Source organism: Chionomys nivalis, unplaced genomic scaffold, assembly GCF_950005125.1.
Source record: "Chionomys nivalis unplaced genomic scaffold, mChiNiv1.1 scaffold_139, whole genome shotgun sequence".
Lineage (NCBI taxonomy): Eukaryota > Metazoa > Chordata > Mammalia > Rodentia > Cricetidae > Chionomys > Chionomys nivalis.
Window position 1 is genome coordinate 1 of NW_026646909.1, and position 12420 is coordinate 12420.

The 12420-nt window shown below is 59.1% G+C and overlaps 1 long non-coding RNA gene across 1 annotated transcript in view; it reads left to right on the plus strand.

Moving 5' to 3' along the window:
* Positions 1-1808: 1808 nt before the first annotated feature.
* The window catches only part of LOC130869125 (uncharacterized), a 31394-nt gene continuing 20782 nt past the window's right edge, over positions 1809-12420 (plus strand). Inside the window, exons 1-6 of the long non-coding RNA XR_009056630.1 lie at positions 1809-1948; positions 2434-2558; positions 5453-5525; positions 6011-6135; positions 9032-9104; positions 9590-9714. This is a non-coding gene — a long non-coding RNA (uncharacterized LOC130869125). The remainder of the gene's footprint in view (positions 1949-2433; positions 2559-5452; positions 5526-6010; positions 6136-9031; positions 9105-9589; positions 9715-12420) is intronic.

Below are 12420 nucleotides of genomic sequence, written 5' to 3' on the forward strand. Positions count from 1 at the left end.
CCTGAGGCCGCCATGTCTGGCAGGATCAGAGAACCTCCCTGCAGGGCACTCTGCATCCCGGGCCCCCTCCGGGTTCCCTTTGGGGACCTTGGGGTGCCCGCCACCCCACGTCCTGTGCACAGGCCCGCCCAGGGAACCTCTAGCTTTTGGCTCAGCCTCTCCAGCAGCACGCACAGCTCCTGCCTGCAACCGCACACAACTGCCCAGCATCTCGGGCCAGGTGCTCACGGTCTCAGGGCCAGCTAACCATTGTGACACAGTGTCTGTCATCCACACAACTCCCTCCCTGCCATCCTCTCTCCTCTCTTTCTGCGGGGCCCTCCTTTCTTTCCTTTGCTTTCTCTGCGAAATGGCTTTTCCTTGAGCCGTGCTGGGCTAGCAGTTCGGGGACCGGGACCGGGGACCGGCCAGAAGAGGTCTCTGATCCACAGCTAATTTCCTCAGAACCCTACAAGGGGTCTGTGAGAAGGCACCCGCCACCAACACCATCATGTACCACCTGCTTGTGCATACCGAGTGGGCAACGACCTCAATTCGGTTGGATGGCGGCTCAGGGGGAATCCGAGTAGAAGTAGCCAGGTCGGGGTGTGGAATGGAGGCTGCCGAAAAGAAAAGAGGCCAGGCAGGCCTGTGGGTACCATCCAGGCCAGGTTTCACTGCCCTTGCCCTCCAAGACAAACCCCCTCTCTTTGATAAGGGGCACCCATGCAGGCGGCATACCCAGGGAGAAGTCACAGGGTCAAGGGTCCAAGAGCCCCTTCTCCAGCTCTGGGCTGTCCAGGCATCAGCTCAGCTACAAGAATACTCAGAGAAGACCTTGAAATTAACAGAGCCTATCAGTCCTGGGACAAGCCCTAAGAAGTGCCTCAGAGGTCACAGTGTGTAACAGCCCTGTTGGTCAGCTCAGGGTTAATGGTGTATGGCACGTAGGTGAAGACTTTTAAGGCTGCGTCCTTCAGTTCCAGCTCATGTGGGTAGAAGTACGGCGTGGTCCAGAAAACGGTGCGTTTTGGTGGTGTCAGGGGGTGTCAGTCCATGCTTCTTGACGGATGAGATCAGTTCGTGGGAACCATCCAAAAGCGGCAGTACCGTCGTTATCATTGGTCACACGGGCATTTCTAGGATCTCAGAGCCGGCTGCCCAACACAGACATGTGTCCCTGCCACCCACCTCCCCCCACCCACCCCCCACTCCCTGGGGGTTCCATTTCTAGCCTCAGTGCAGAAGACTCCAGGTGGCTCGGTAGAGAGGGCGACTCGGAAGAGCTTAGACATGGTTGTCTCCAGGAGGCGGGGAGAGGGCTCACCTTTTAGGTGCCTTCATTGACGTTCTCTGAAGTGTGGAAGTGTGGAGGTGGGCCTCTGAGTGCCCACACGGGTAGGATTCCTGTTGGGCATGAAAAGCATTTCCCAAATGAACACGGTCTCTCACCTGGTGTCCAGACAGGACCATCTTCCTAGGATACCACGGAGGGGACTGTGCCCAGATGCCAGGGCTGGAGACAGTCGAGATATTGGTAGAGGTGGATTCAGAGGATAGGTGGATAGGTAGATGCATAGATAGAGGGAGGGAGACGGGGATGGGGCGGCAGAAAGAGACCGAGTCTGGCCTGTTGGGTGTTTTTTAATGTTTGTTGGTGTTTCGCCTTACCGGCTTGTGGGCAGAGGCACTCTGTCCATGGACATGCGTTTCTTTTCCATGGGTCTTGGTCCCTTGGGGGGGGGGGCGGGGGGGGGTTGAAGGCCCCTGGCCAGTGGACTTGGATTCACCTGGATCTTTTAGGAAGGATGTCACGGAAAAGGAGACGGGTGGGTATGTGCTGTAGGCATCCAAGTGCGACAAATGGGAAGAGCTCGTTTCTCCCTTGGTGTCTAGGTTGGCTGTCCTGGGTCTACTGGAATCTCTTGAGAGAGCTGTGAGTCCCCTCGCTGCCTAGGCCCGTCCGCAGGTAGGTAGATGGGTGTCGTCAGAGGATACAGAGAGTTCCATGTCGTGGGGTGGGGGGTTGGGGGGTCTTGGCGCCTTTTAGACAGGAGAGAAAAGTTTCTTGAGAGCTGCCTGGTGGTTGCTGTGGGTTGAAGGTGGTGGTGTGGGGGATGGAGGCCTGTGGGGGAGAGGACAGACTGTGACAGAGCTGGAGGCAGTTCACAATGGTTGCCTGGCGATGCCTAGAAGAGAGTGCTAGGCTTGGGAGCCTGCCCAGGGTTTGGTAGGCCAGGGGGCATGTGGGATGGAATATGTGTCTTCTTTCGATGTGTCTTTGTGTCCACAACAGGGTCCCGGGAGGCCTGCCAGGTGCGAGGTCGCAGATGACCCCTGGCTTGCTCGGGTCCCAGCTGAGGATGCTGTGGGGCCGCAGGCACCTGAAGCCGCATGGCGGGTAGCTTGGGCATGAAGTCCAAGGTTTCCTGTGGCTCTTCTCCTCTTTCATAGGAGCATGGGACCCATGGGACCCTGGGCCTCGGGGCTCAGGCCGGCGAAACTGGAGCCCTCACGAACGCACACAGCTGCCTGCCCACTGCCTTGGGTCCGTCCATCCCGTTGCTGCCTTCTGCCAGGTGGGAAGCCGGTCCTGGGGCTGGGGTCCCACTCAGGTGGGCGGTGGTCTGCTCCGGGGCATCTGCCCATCTTCCCTGGGGGCCCTAATTCGCAGACTGGGCCCACCAGTCCCTAGGTGCTGCCCTAGGAGCACGGGGTCAGCCTGGGAGGCAGGCCCCTTCTTGGCTGGCCACCAGGACCTGGAAGCTTGGTTTTTGCCCAGGTTTAATTTAAGGTGTCAGCAGACCCAAGGCCAACCTGGCAGCCTTCTTGTTCACACAGGGGGACAGGGTCGAGGAAGGAGTTGCTGGGCTTGTGACAGGGGTAGGGGGCGGCTCTCAGAACACTCTGGCTGCACAGCTAGGTGGTGACCCTGGGCTCCATGTTCCCAAGTCCACGAATTGGAATTTGGTTCTGTGGCTCCTCCCCCGTGGTCCAGATTGGCATGCAGTGGCTGTAGTGGCCTGCAGGCTGGCAAGCAGAGCACCCCTGGAAACAAAGGCAGAGCCTTCAGGGTCTGGCCTAAGCACAAAGCCCAGTGTCTCAGGGCAGTGAGGTGGAGAAGCTTTGAGGTTCCCGAAGGCCATCTCTACACGGAACTCCTCCACCCCTCAGGGTCCACAGGCCCTTGGATCCCTTGCAAAAGGCCTAGGCACCCACCTCCGGCCAGGCCTGGCCCAGTGGGTTGGCTGGGGGCGGCCATCTTGGAGCTTGGTTAACCGGGCTTGGCTTTTTCTTTTTTCTCTTTGGAAAGGGCGGAGGGCGTGTGCCCGTGCCCCGCTACAGTAGGCATTCGCGGTGCTCTACTGCCATCAAGCGGAGTTGTTTTGCCGATCTCGCCAGCAGCTTCCGGTGCTACCGTGAACATGGCGGCGGGCTGGCTAAAGGGCAGCTCCCCCTAGCAGTGCCCCCAGTGCTACTAAGATGGTCCCCCGCAGTTTCCTTGACCCACGAGAGGTGTGGGAGCAAGCCGGACCTAGGTGACCCGCGCCGAGCGCCACCGCCCATGGTTTGCTGGGCACCGGGAGCACAGCCTCCCGGGTCCTGAGGCCGCCATGTCTGGCAGGATCAGAGAACCTCCCTGCAGGGCACTCTGCATCCCGGGCCCCCTCCGGGTTCCTTTGGGGACCTTGGGGTGCCCGCCACCCCACGTCCTGTGCACAGGCCCGCCCAGGGAACCTCTAGCTTTTGGCTCAGCCTCTCCAGCAGCACGCACAGCTCCTGCCTGCAACCGCACACAACTGCCCAGCATCTCGGGCCAGGTGCTCACGGTCTCAGGGCCAGCTAACCATTGTGACACAGTGTCTGTCATCCACACAACTCCCTCCCTGCCATCCTCTCTCCTCTCTTTCTGCGGGGCCCTCCTTTCTTTCCTTTGCTTTCTCTGCGAAATGGCTTTTCCTTGAGCCGTGCTGGGCTAGCAGTTCGGGGACCGGGACCGGGGACCGGCCAGAAGAGGTCTCTGATCCACAGCTAATTTCCTCAGAACCCTACAAGGGGTCTGTGAGAAGGCACCCGCCACCAACACCATCATGTACCACCTGCTTGTGCATACCGAGTGGGCAACGACCTCAATTCGGTTGGATGGCGGCTCAGGGGGAATCCGAGTAGAAGTAGCCAGGTCGGGGTGTGGAATGGAGGCTGCCGAAAAGAAAAGAGGCCAGGCAGGCCTGTGGGTACCATCCAGGCCAGGTTTCACTGCCCTTGCCCTCCAAGACAAACCCCCTCTCTTTGATAAGGGGCACCCATGCAGGCGGCATACCCAGGGAGAAGTCACAGGGTCAAGGGTCCAAGAGCCCCTTCTCCAGCTCTGGGCTGTCCAGGCATCAGCTCAGCTACAAGAATACTCAGAGAAGACCTTGAAATTAACAGAGCCTATCAGTCCTGGGACAAGCCCTAAGAAGTGCCTCAGAGGTCACAGTGTGTAACAGCCCTGTTGGTCAGCTCAGGGTTAATGGTGTATGGCACGTAGGTGAAGACTTTTAAGGCTGCGTCCTTCAGTTCCAGCTCATGTGGGTAGAAGTACGGCGTGGTCCAGAAAACGGTGCGTTTTGGTGGTGTCAGGGGGTGTCAGTCCATGCTTCTTGACGGATGAGATCAGTTCGTGGGAACCATCCAAAAGCGGCAGTACCGTCGTTATCATTGGTCACACGGGCATTTCTAGGATCTCAGAGCCGGCTGCCCAACACAGACATGTGTCCCTGCCACCCACCTCCCCCCACCCACCCCCCACTCCCTGGGGGTTCCATTTCTAGCCTCAGTGCAGAAGACTCCAGGTGGCTCGGTAGAGAGGGCGACTCGGAAGAGCTTAGACATGGTTGTCTCCAGGAGGCGGGGAGAGGGCTCACCTTTTAGGTGCCTTCATTGACGTTCTCTGAAGTGTGGAAGTGTGGAGGTGGGCCTCTGAGTGCCCACACGGGTAGGATTCCTGTTGGGCATGAAAAGCATTTCCCAAATGAACACGGTCTCTCACCTGGTGTCCAGACAGGACCATCTTCCTAGGATACCACGGAGGGGACTGTGCCCAGATGCCAGGGCTGGAGACAGTCGAGATATTGGTAGAGGTGGATTCAGAGGATAGGTGGATAGGTAGATGCATAGATAGAGGGAGGGAGACGGGGATGGGGCGGCAGAAAGAGACCGAGTCTGGCCTGTTGGGTGTTTTTTAATGTTTGTTGGTGTTTCGCCTTACCGGCTTGTGGGCAGAGGCACTCTGTCCATGGACATGCGTTTCTTTTCCATGGGTCTTGGTCCCTTGGGGGGGGGCGGGGGGGGTTGAAGGCCCCTGGCCAGTGGACTTGGATTCACCTGGATCTTTTAGGAAGGATGTCACGGAAAAGGAGACGGGTGGGTATGTGCTGTAGGCATCCAAGTGCGACAAATGGGAAGAGCTCGTTTCTCCCTTGGTGTCTAGGTTGGCTGTCCTGGGTCTACTGGAATCTCTTGAGAGAGCTGTGAGTCCCCTCGCTGCCTAGGCCCGTCCGCAGGTAGGTAGATGGGTGTCGTCAGAGGATACAGAGAGTTCCATGTCGTGGGGTGGGGGGTTGGGGGGTCTTGGCGCCTTTTAGACAGGAGAGAAAAGTTTCTTGAGAGCTGCCTGGTGGTTGCTGTGGGTTGAAGGTGGTGGTGTGGGGGATGGAGGCCTGTGGGGGAGAGGACAGACTGTGACAGAGCTGGAGGCAGTTCACAATGGTTGCCTGGCGATGCCTAGAAGAGAGTGCTAGGCTTGGGAGCCTGCCCAGGGTTTGGTAGGCCAGGGGGCATGTGGGATGGAATATGTGTCTTCTTTCGATGTGTCTTTGTGTCCACAACAGGGTCCCGGGAGGCCTGCCAGGTGCGAGGTCGCAGATGACCCCTGGCTTGCTCGGGTCCCAGCTGAGGATGCTGTGGGGCCGCAGCCACCTGAAGCCGCATGGCGGGTAGCTTGGGCATGAAGTCCAAGGTTTCCTGTGGCTCTTCTCCTCTTTCATAGGAGCATGGGACCCATGGGACCCTGGGCCTCGGGGCTCAGGCCGGCGAAACTGGAGCCCTCACGAACGCACACAGCTGCCTGCCCACTGCCTTGGGTCCGTCCATCCCGTTGCTGCCTTCTGCCAGGTGGGAAGCCGGTCCTGGGGCTGGGGTCCCACTCAGGTGGGCGGTGGTCTGCTCCGGGGCATCTGCCCATCTTCCCTGGGGGCCCTAATTCGCAGACTGGGCCCACCAGTCCCTAGGTGCTGCCCTAGGAGCACGGGGTCAGCCTGGGAGGCAGGCCCCTTCTTGGCTGGCCACCAGGACCTGGAAGCTTGGTTTTTGCCCAGGTTTAATTTAAGGTGTCAGCAGACCCAAGGCCAACCTGGCAGCCTTCTTGTTCACACAGGGGGACAGGGTCGAGGAAGGAGTTGCTGGGCTTGTGACAGGGGTAGGGGGCGGCTCTCAGAACACTCTGGCTGCACAGCTAGGTGGTGACCCTGGGCTCCATGTTCCCAAGTCCACGAATTGGAATTTGGTTCTGTGGCTCCTCCCCCGTGGTCCAGATTGGCATGCAGTGGCTGTAGTGGCCTGCAGGCTGGCAAGCAGAGCACCCCTGGAAACAAAGGCAGAGCCTTCAGGGTCTGGCCTAAGCACAAAGCCCAGTGTCTCAGGGCAGTGAGGTGGAGAAGCTTTGAGGTTCCCGAAGGCCATCTCTACACGGAACTCCTCCACCCCTCAGGGTCCACAGGCCCTTGGATCCCTTGCAAAAGGCCTAGGCACCCACCTCCGGCCAGGCCTGGCCCAGTGGGTTGGCTGGGGGCGGCCATCTTGGAGCTTGGTTAACCGGGCTTGGCTTTTTCTTTTTTCTCTTTGGAAAGGGCGGAGGGCGTGTGCCCGTGCCCCGCTACAGTAGGCATTCGCGGTGCTCTACTGCCATCAAGCGGAGTTGTTTTGCCGATCTCGCCAGCAGCTTCCGGTGCTACCGTGAACATGGCGGCGGGCTGGCTAAAGGGCAGCTCCCCTAGCAGTGCCCCCAGTGCTACTAAGATGGTCCCCCGCAGTTTCCTTGACCCACGAGAGGTGTGGGAGCAAGCCGGACCTAGGTGACCCGCGCCGAGCGCCACCGCCCATGGTTTGCTGGGCACCGGGAGCACAGCCTCCCGGGTCCTGAGGCCGCCATGTCTGGCAGGATCAGAGAACCTCCCTGCAGGGCACTCTGCATCCCGGGCCCCCTCCGGGTTCCTTTGGGGACCTTGGGGTGCCCGCCACCCCACGTCCTGTGCACAGGCCCGCCCAGGGAACCTCTAGCTTTTGGCTCAGCCTCTCCAGCAGCACGCACAGCTCCTGCCTGCAACCGCACACAACTGCCCAGCATCTCGGGCCAGGTGCTCACGGTCTCAGGGCCAGCTAACCATTGTGACACAGTGTCTGTCATCCACACAACTCCCTCCCTGCCATCCTCTCTCCTCTCTTTCTGCGGGGCCCTCCTTTCTTTCCTTTGCTTTCTCTGCGAAATGGCTTTTCCTTGAGCCGTGCTGGGCTAGCAGTTCGGGGACCGGGACCGGGGACCGGCCAGAAGAGGTCTCTGATCCACAGCTAATTTCCTCAGAACCCTACAAGGGGTCTGTGAGAAGGCACCCGCCACCAACACCATCATGTACCACCTGCTTGTGCATACCGAGTGGGCAACGACCTCAATTCGGTTGGATGGCGGCTCAGGGGGAATCCGAGTAGAAGTAGCCAGGTCGGGGTGTGGAATGGAGGCTGCCGAAAAGAAAAGAGGCCAGGCAGGCCTGTGGGTACCATCCAGGCCAGGTTTCACTGCCCTTGCCCTCCAAGACAAACCCCCTCTCTTTGATAAGGGGCACCCATGCAGGCGGCATACCCAGGGAGAAGTCACAGGGTCAAGGGTCCAAGAGCCCCTTCTCCAGCTCTGGGCTGTCCAGGCATCAGCTCAGCTACAAGAATACTCAGAGAAGACCTTGAAATTAACAGAGCCTATCAGTCCTGGGACAAGCCCTAAGAAGTGCCTCAGAGGTCACAGTGTGTAACAGCCCTGTTGGTCAGCTCAGGGTTAATGGTGTATGGCACGTAGGTGAAGACTTTTAAGGCTGCGTCCTTCAGTTCCAGCTCATGTGGGTAGAAGTACGGCGTGGTCCAGAAAACGGTGCGTTTTGGTGGTGTCAGGGGGTGTCAGTCCATGCTTCTTGACGGATGAGATCAGTTCGTGGGAACCATCCAAAAGCGGCAGTACCGTCGTTATCATTGGTCACACGGGCATTTCTAGGATCTCAGAGCCGGCTGCCCAACACAGACATGTGTCCCTGCCACCCACCTCCCCCCACCCACCCCCCACTCCCTGGGGGTTCCATTTCTAGCCTCAGTGCAGAAGACTCCAGGTGGCTCGGTAGAGAGGGCGACTCGGAAGAGCTTAGACATGGTTGTCTCCAGGAGGCGGGGAGAGGGCTCACCTTTTAGGTGCCTTCATTGACGTTCTCTGAAGTGTGGAAGTGTGGAGGTGGGCCTCTGAGTGCCCACACGGGTAGGATTCCTGTTGGGCATGAAAAGCATTTCCCAAATGAACACGGTCTCTCACCTGGTGTCCAGACAGGACCATCTTCCTAGGATACCACGGAGGGGACTGTGCCCAGATGCCAGGGCTGGAGACAGTCGAGATATTGGTAGAGGTGGATTCAGAGGATAGGTGGATAGGTAGATGCATAGATAGAGGGAGGGAGACGGGGATGGGGCGGCAGAAAGAGACCGAGTCTGGCCTGTTGGGTGTTTTTTAATGTTTGTTGGTGTTTCGCCTTACCGGCTTGTGGGCAGAGGCACTCTGTCCATGGACATGCGTTTCTTTTCCATGGGTCTTGGTCCCTTGGGGGGGGGGGCGGGGGGGGGTTGAAGGCCCCTGGCCAGTGGACTTGGATTCACCTGGATCTTTTAGGAAGGATGTCACGGAAAAGGAGACGGGTGGGTATGTGCTGTAGGCATCCAAGTGCGACAAATGGGAAGAGCTCGTTTCTCCCTTGGTGTCTAGGTTGGCTGTCCTGGGTCTACTGGAATCTCTTGAGAGAGCTGTGAGTCCCCTCGCTGCCTAGGCCCGTCCGCAGGTAGGTAGATGGGTGTCGTCAGAGGATACAGAGAGTTCCATGTCGTGGGGTGGGGGGTTGGGGGGTCTTGGCGCCTTTTAGACAGGAGAGAAAAGTTTCTTGAGAGCTGCCTGGTGGTTGCTGTGGGTTGAAGGTGGTGGTGTGGGGGATGGAGGCCTGTGGGGGAGAGGACAGACTGTGACAGAGCTGGAGGCAGTTCACAATGGTTGCCTGGCGATGCCTAGAAGAGAGTGCTAGGCTTGGGAGCCTGCCCAGGGTTTGGTAGGCCAGGGGGCATGTGGGATGGAATATGTGTCTTCTTTCGATGTGTCTTTGTGTCCACAACAGGGTCCCGGGAGGCCTGCCAGGTGCGAGGTCGCAGATGACCCCTGGCTTGCTCGGGTCCCAGCTGAGGATGCTGTGGGGCCGCAGCCACCTGAAGCCGCATGGCGGGTAGCTTGGGCATGAAGTCCAAGGTTTCCTGTGGCTCTTCTCCTCTTTCATAGGAGCATGGGACCCATGGGACCCTGGGCCTCGGGGCTCAGGCCGGCGAAACTGGAGCCCTCACGAACGCACACAGCTGCCTGCCCACTGCCTTGGGTCCGTCCATCCCGTTGCTGCCTTCTGCCAGGTGGGAAGCCGGTCCTGGGGCTGGGGTCCCACTCAGGTGGGCGGTGGTCTGCTCCGGGGCATCTGCCCATCTTCCCTGGGGGCCCTAATTCGCAGACTGGGCCCACCAGTCCCTAGGTGCTGCCCTAGGAGCACGGAGTCAGCCTGGGAGGCAGGCCCCTTCTTGGCTGGCCACCAGGACCTGGAAGCTTGGTTTTTGCCCAGGTTTAATTTAAGGTGTCAGCAGACCCAAGGCCAACCTGGCAGCCTTCTTGTTCACACAGGGGGACAGGGTCGAGGAAGGAGTTGCTGGGCTTGTGACAGGGGTAGGGGGCGGCTCTCAGAACACTCTGGCTGCACAGCTAGGTGGTGACCCTGGGCTCCATGTTCCCAAGTCCACGAATTGGAATTTGGTTCTGTGGCTCCTCCCCCGTGGTCCAGATTGGCATGCAGTGGCTGTAGTGGCCTGCAGGCTGGCAAGCAGAGCACCCCTGGAAACAAAGGCAGAGCCTTCAGGGTCTGGCCTAAGCACAAAGCCCAGTGTCTCAGGGCAGTGAGGTGGAGAAGCTTTGAGGTTCCCGAAGGCCATCTCTACACGGAACTCCTCCACCCCTCAGGGTCCACAGGCCCTTGGATCCCTTGCAAAAGGCCTAGGCACCCACCTCCGGCCAGGCCTGGCCCAGTGGGTTGGCTGGGGGCGGCCATCTTGGAGCTTGGTTAACCGGGCTTGGCTTTTTCTTTTTTCTCTTTGGAAAGGGCGGAGGGCGTGTGCCCGTGCCCCGCTACAGTAGGCATTCGCGGTGCTCTACTGCCATCAAGCGGAGTTGTTTTGCCGATCTCGCCAGCAGCTTCCGGTGCTACCGTGAACATGGCGGCGGGCTGGCTAAAGGGCAGCTCCCCTAGCAGTGCCCCCAGTGCTACTAAGATGGTCCCCCGCAGTTTCCTTGACCCACGAGAGGTGTGGGAGCAAGCCGGACCTAGGTGACCCGCGCCGAGCGCCACCGCCCATGGTTTGCTGGGCACCGGGAGCACAGCCTCCCGGGTCCTGAGGCCGCCATGTCTGGCAGGATCAGAGAACCTCCCTGCAGGGCACTCTGCATCCCGGGCCCCCTCCGGGTTCCTTTGGGGACCTTGGGGTGCCCGCCACCCCACGTCCTGTGCACAGGCCCGCCCAGGGAACCTCTAGCTTTTGGCTCAGCCTCTCCAGCAGCACGCACAGCTCCTGCCTGCAACCGCACACAACTGCCCAGCATCTCGGGCCAGGTGCTCACGGTCTCAGGGCCAGCTAACCATTGTGACACAGTGTCTGTCATCCACACAACTCCCTCCCTGCCATCCTCTCTCCTCTCTTTCTGCGGGGCCCTCCTTTCTTTCCTTTGCTTTCTCTGCGAAATGGCTTTTCCTTGAGCCGTGCTGGGCTAGCAGTTCGGGGACCGGGACCGGGGACCGGCCAGAAGAGGTCTCTGATCCACAGCTAATTTCCTCAGAACCCTACAAGGGGTCTGTGAGAAGGCACCCGCCACCAACACCATCATGTACCACCTGCTTGTGCATACCGAGTGGGCAACGACCTCAATTCGGTTGGATGGCGGCTCAGGGGGAATCCGAGTAGAAGTAGCCAGGTCGGGGTGTGGAATGGAGGCTGCCGAAAAGAAAAGAGGCCAGGCAGGCCTGTGGGTACCATCCAGGCCAGGTTTCACTGCCCTTGCCCTCCAAGACAAACCCCCTCTCTTTGATAAGGGGCACCCATGCAGGCGGCATACCCAGGGAGAAGTCACAGGGTCAAGGGTCCAAGAGCCCCTTCTCCAGCTCTGGGCTGTCCAGGCATCAGCTCAGCTACAAGAATACTCAGAGAAGACCTTGAAATTAACAGAGCCTATCAGTCCTGGGACAAGCCCTAAGAAGTGCCTCAGAGGTCACAGTGTGTAACAGCCCTGTTGGTCAGCTCAGGGTTAATGGTGTATGGCACGTAGGTGAAGACTTTTAAGGCTGCGTCCTTCAGTTCCAGCTCATGTGGGTAGAAGTACGGCGTGGTCCAGAAAACGGTGCGTTTTGGTGGTGTCAGGGGGTGTCAGTCCATGCTTCTTGACGGATGAGATCAGTTCGTGGGAACCATCCAAAAGCGGCAGTACCGTCGTTATCATTGGTCACACGGGCATTTCTAGGATCTCAGAGCCGGCTGCCCAACACAGACATGTGTCCCTGCCACCCACCTCCCCCCACCCACCCCCCACTCCCTGGGGGTTCCATTTCTAGCCTCAGTGCAGAAGACTCCAGGTGGCTCGGTAGAGAGGGCGACTCGGAAGAGCTTAGACATGGTTGTCTCCAGGAGGCGGGGAGAGGGCTCACCTTTTAGGTGCCTTCATTGACGTTCTCTGAAGTGTGGAAGTGTGGAGGTGGGCCTCTGAGTGCCCACACGGGTAGGATTCCTGTTGGGCATGAAAAGCATTTCCCAAATGAACACGGTCTCTCACCTGGTGTCCAGACAGGACCATCTTCCTAGGATACCACGGAGGGGACTGTGCCCAGATGCCAGGGCTGGAGACAGTCGAGATATTGGTAGAGGTGGATTCAGAGGATAGGTGGATAGGTAGATGCATAGATAGAGGGAGGGAGACGGGGATGGGGCGGCAGAAAGAGACCGAGTCTGGCCTGTTGGGTGTTTTTTAATGTTTGTTGGTGTTTCGCCTTACCGGCTTGTGGGCAGAGGCACTCTGTCCATGGACAT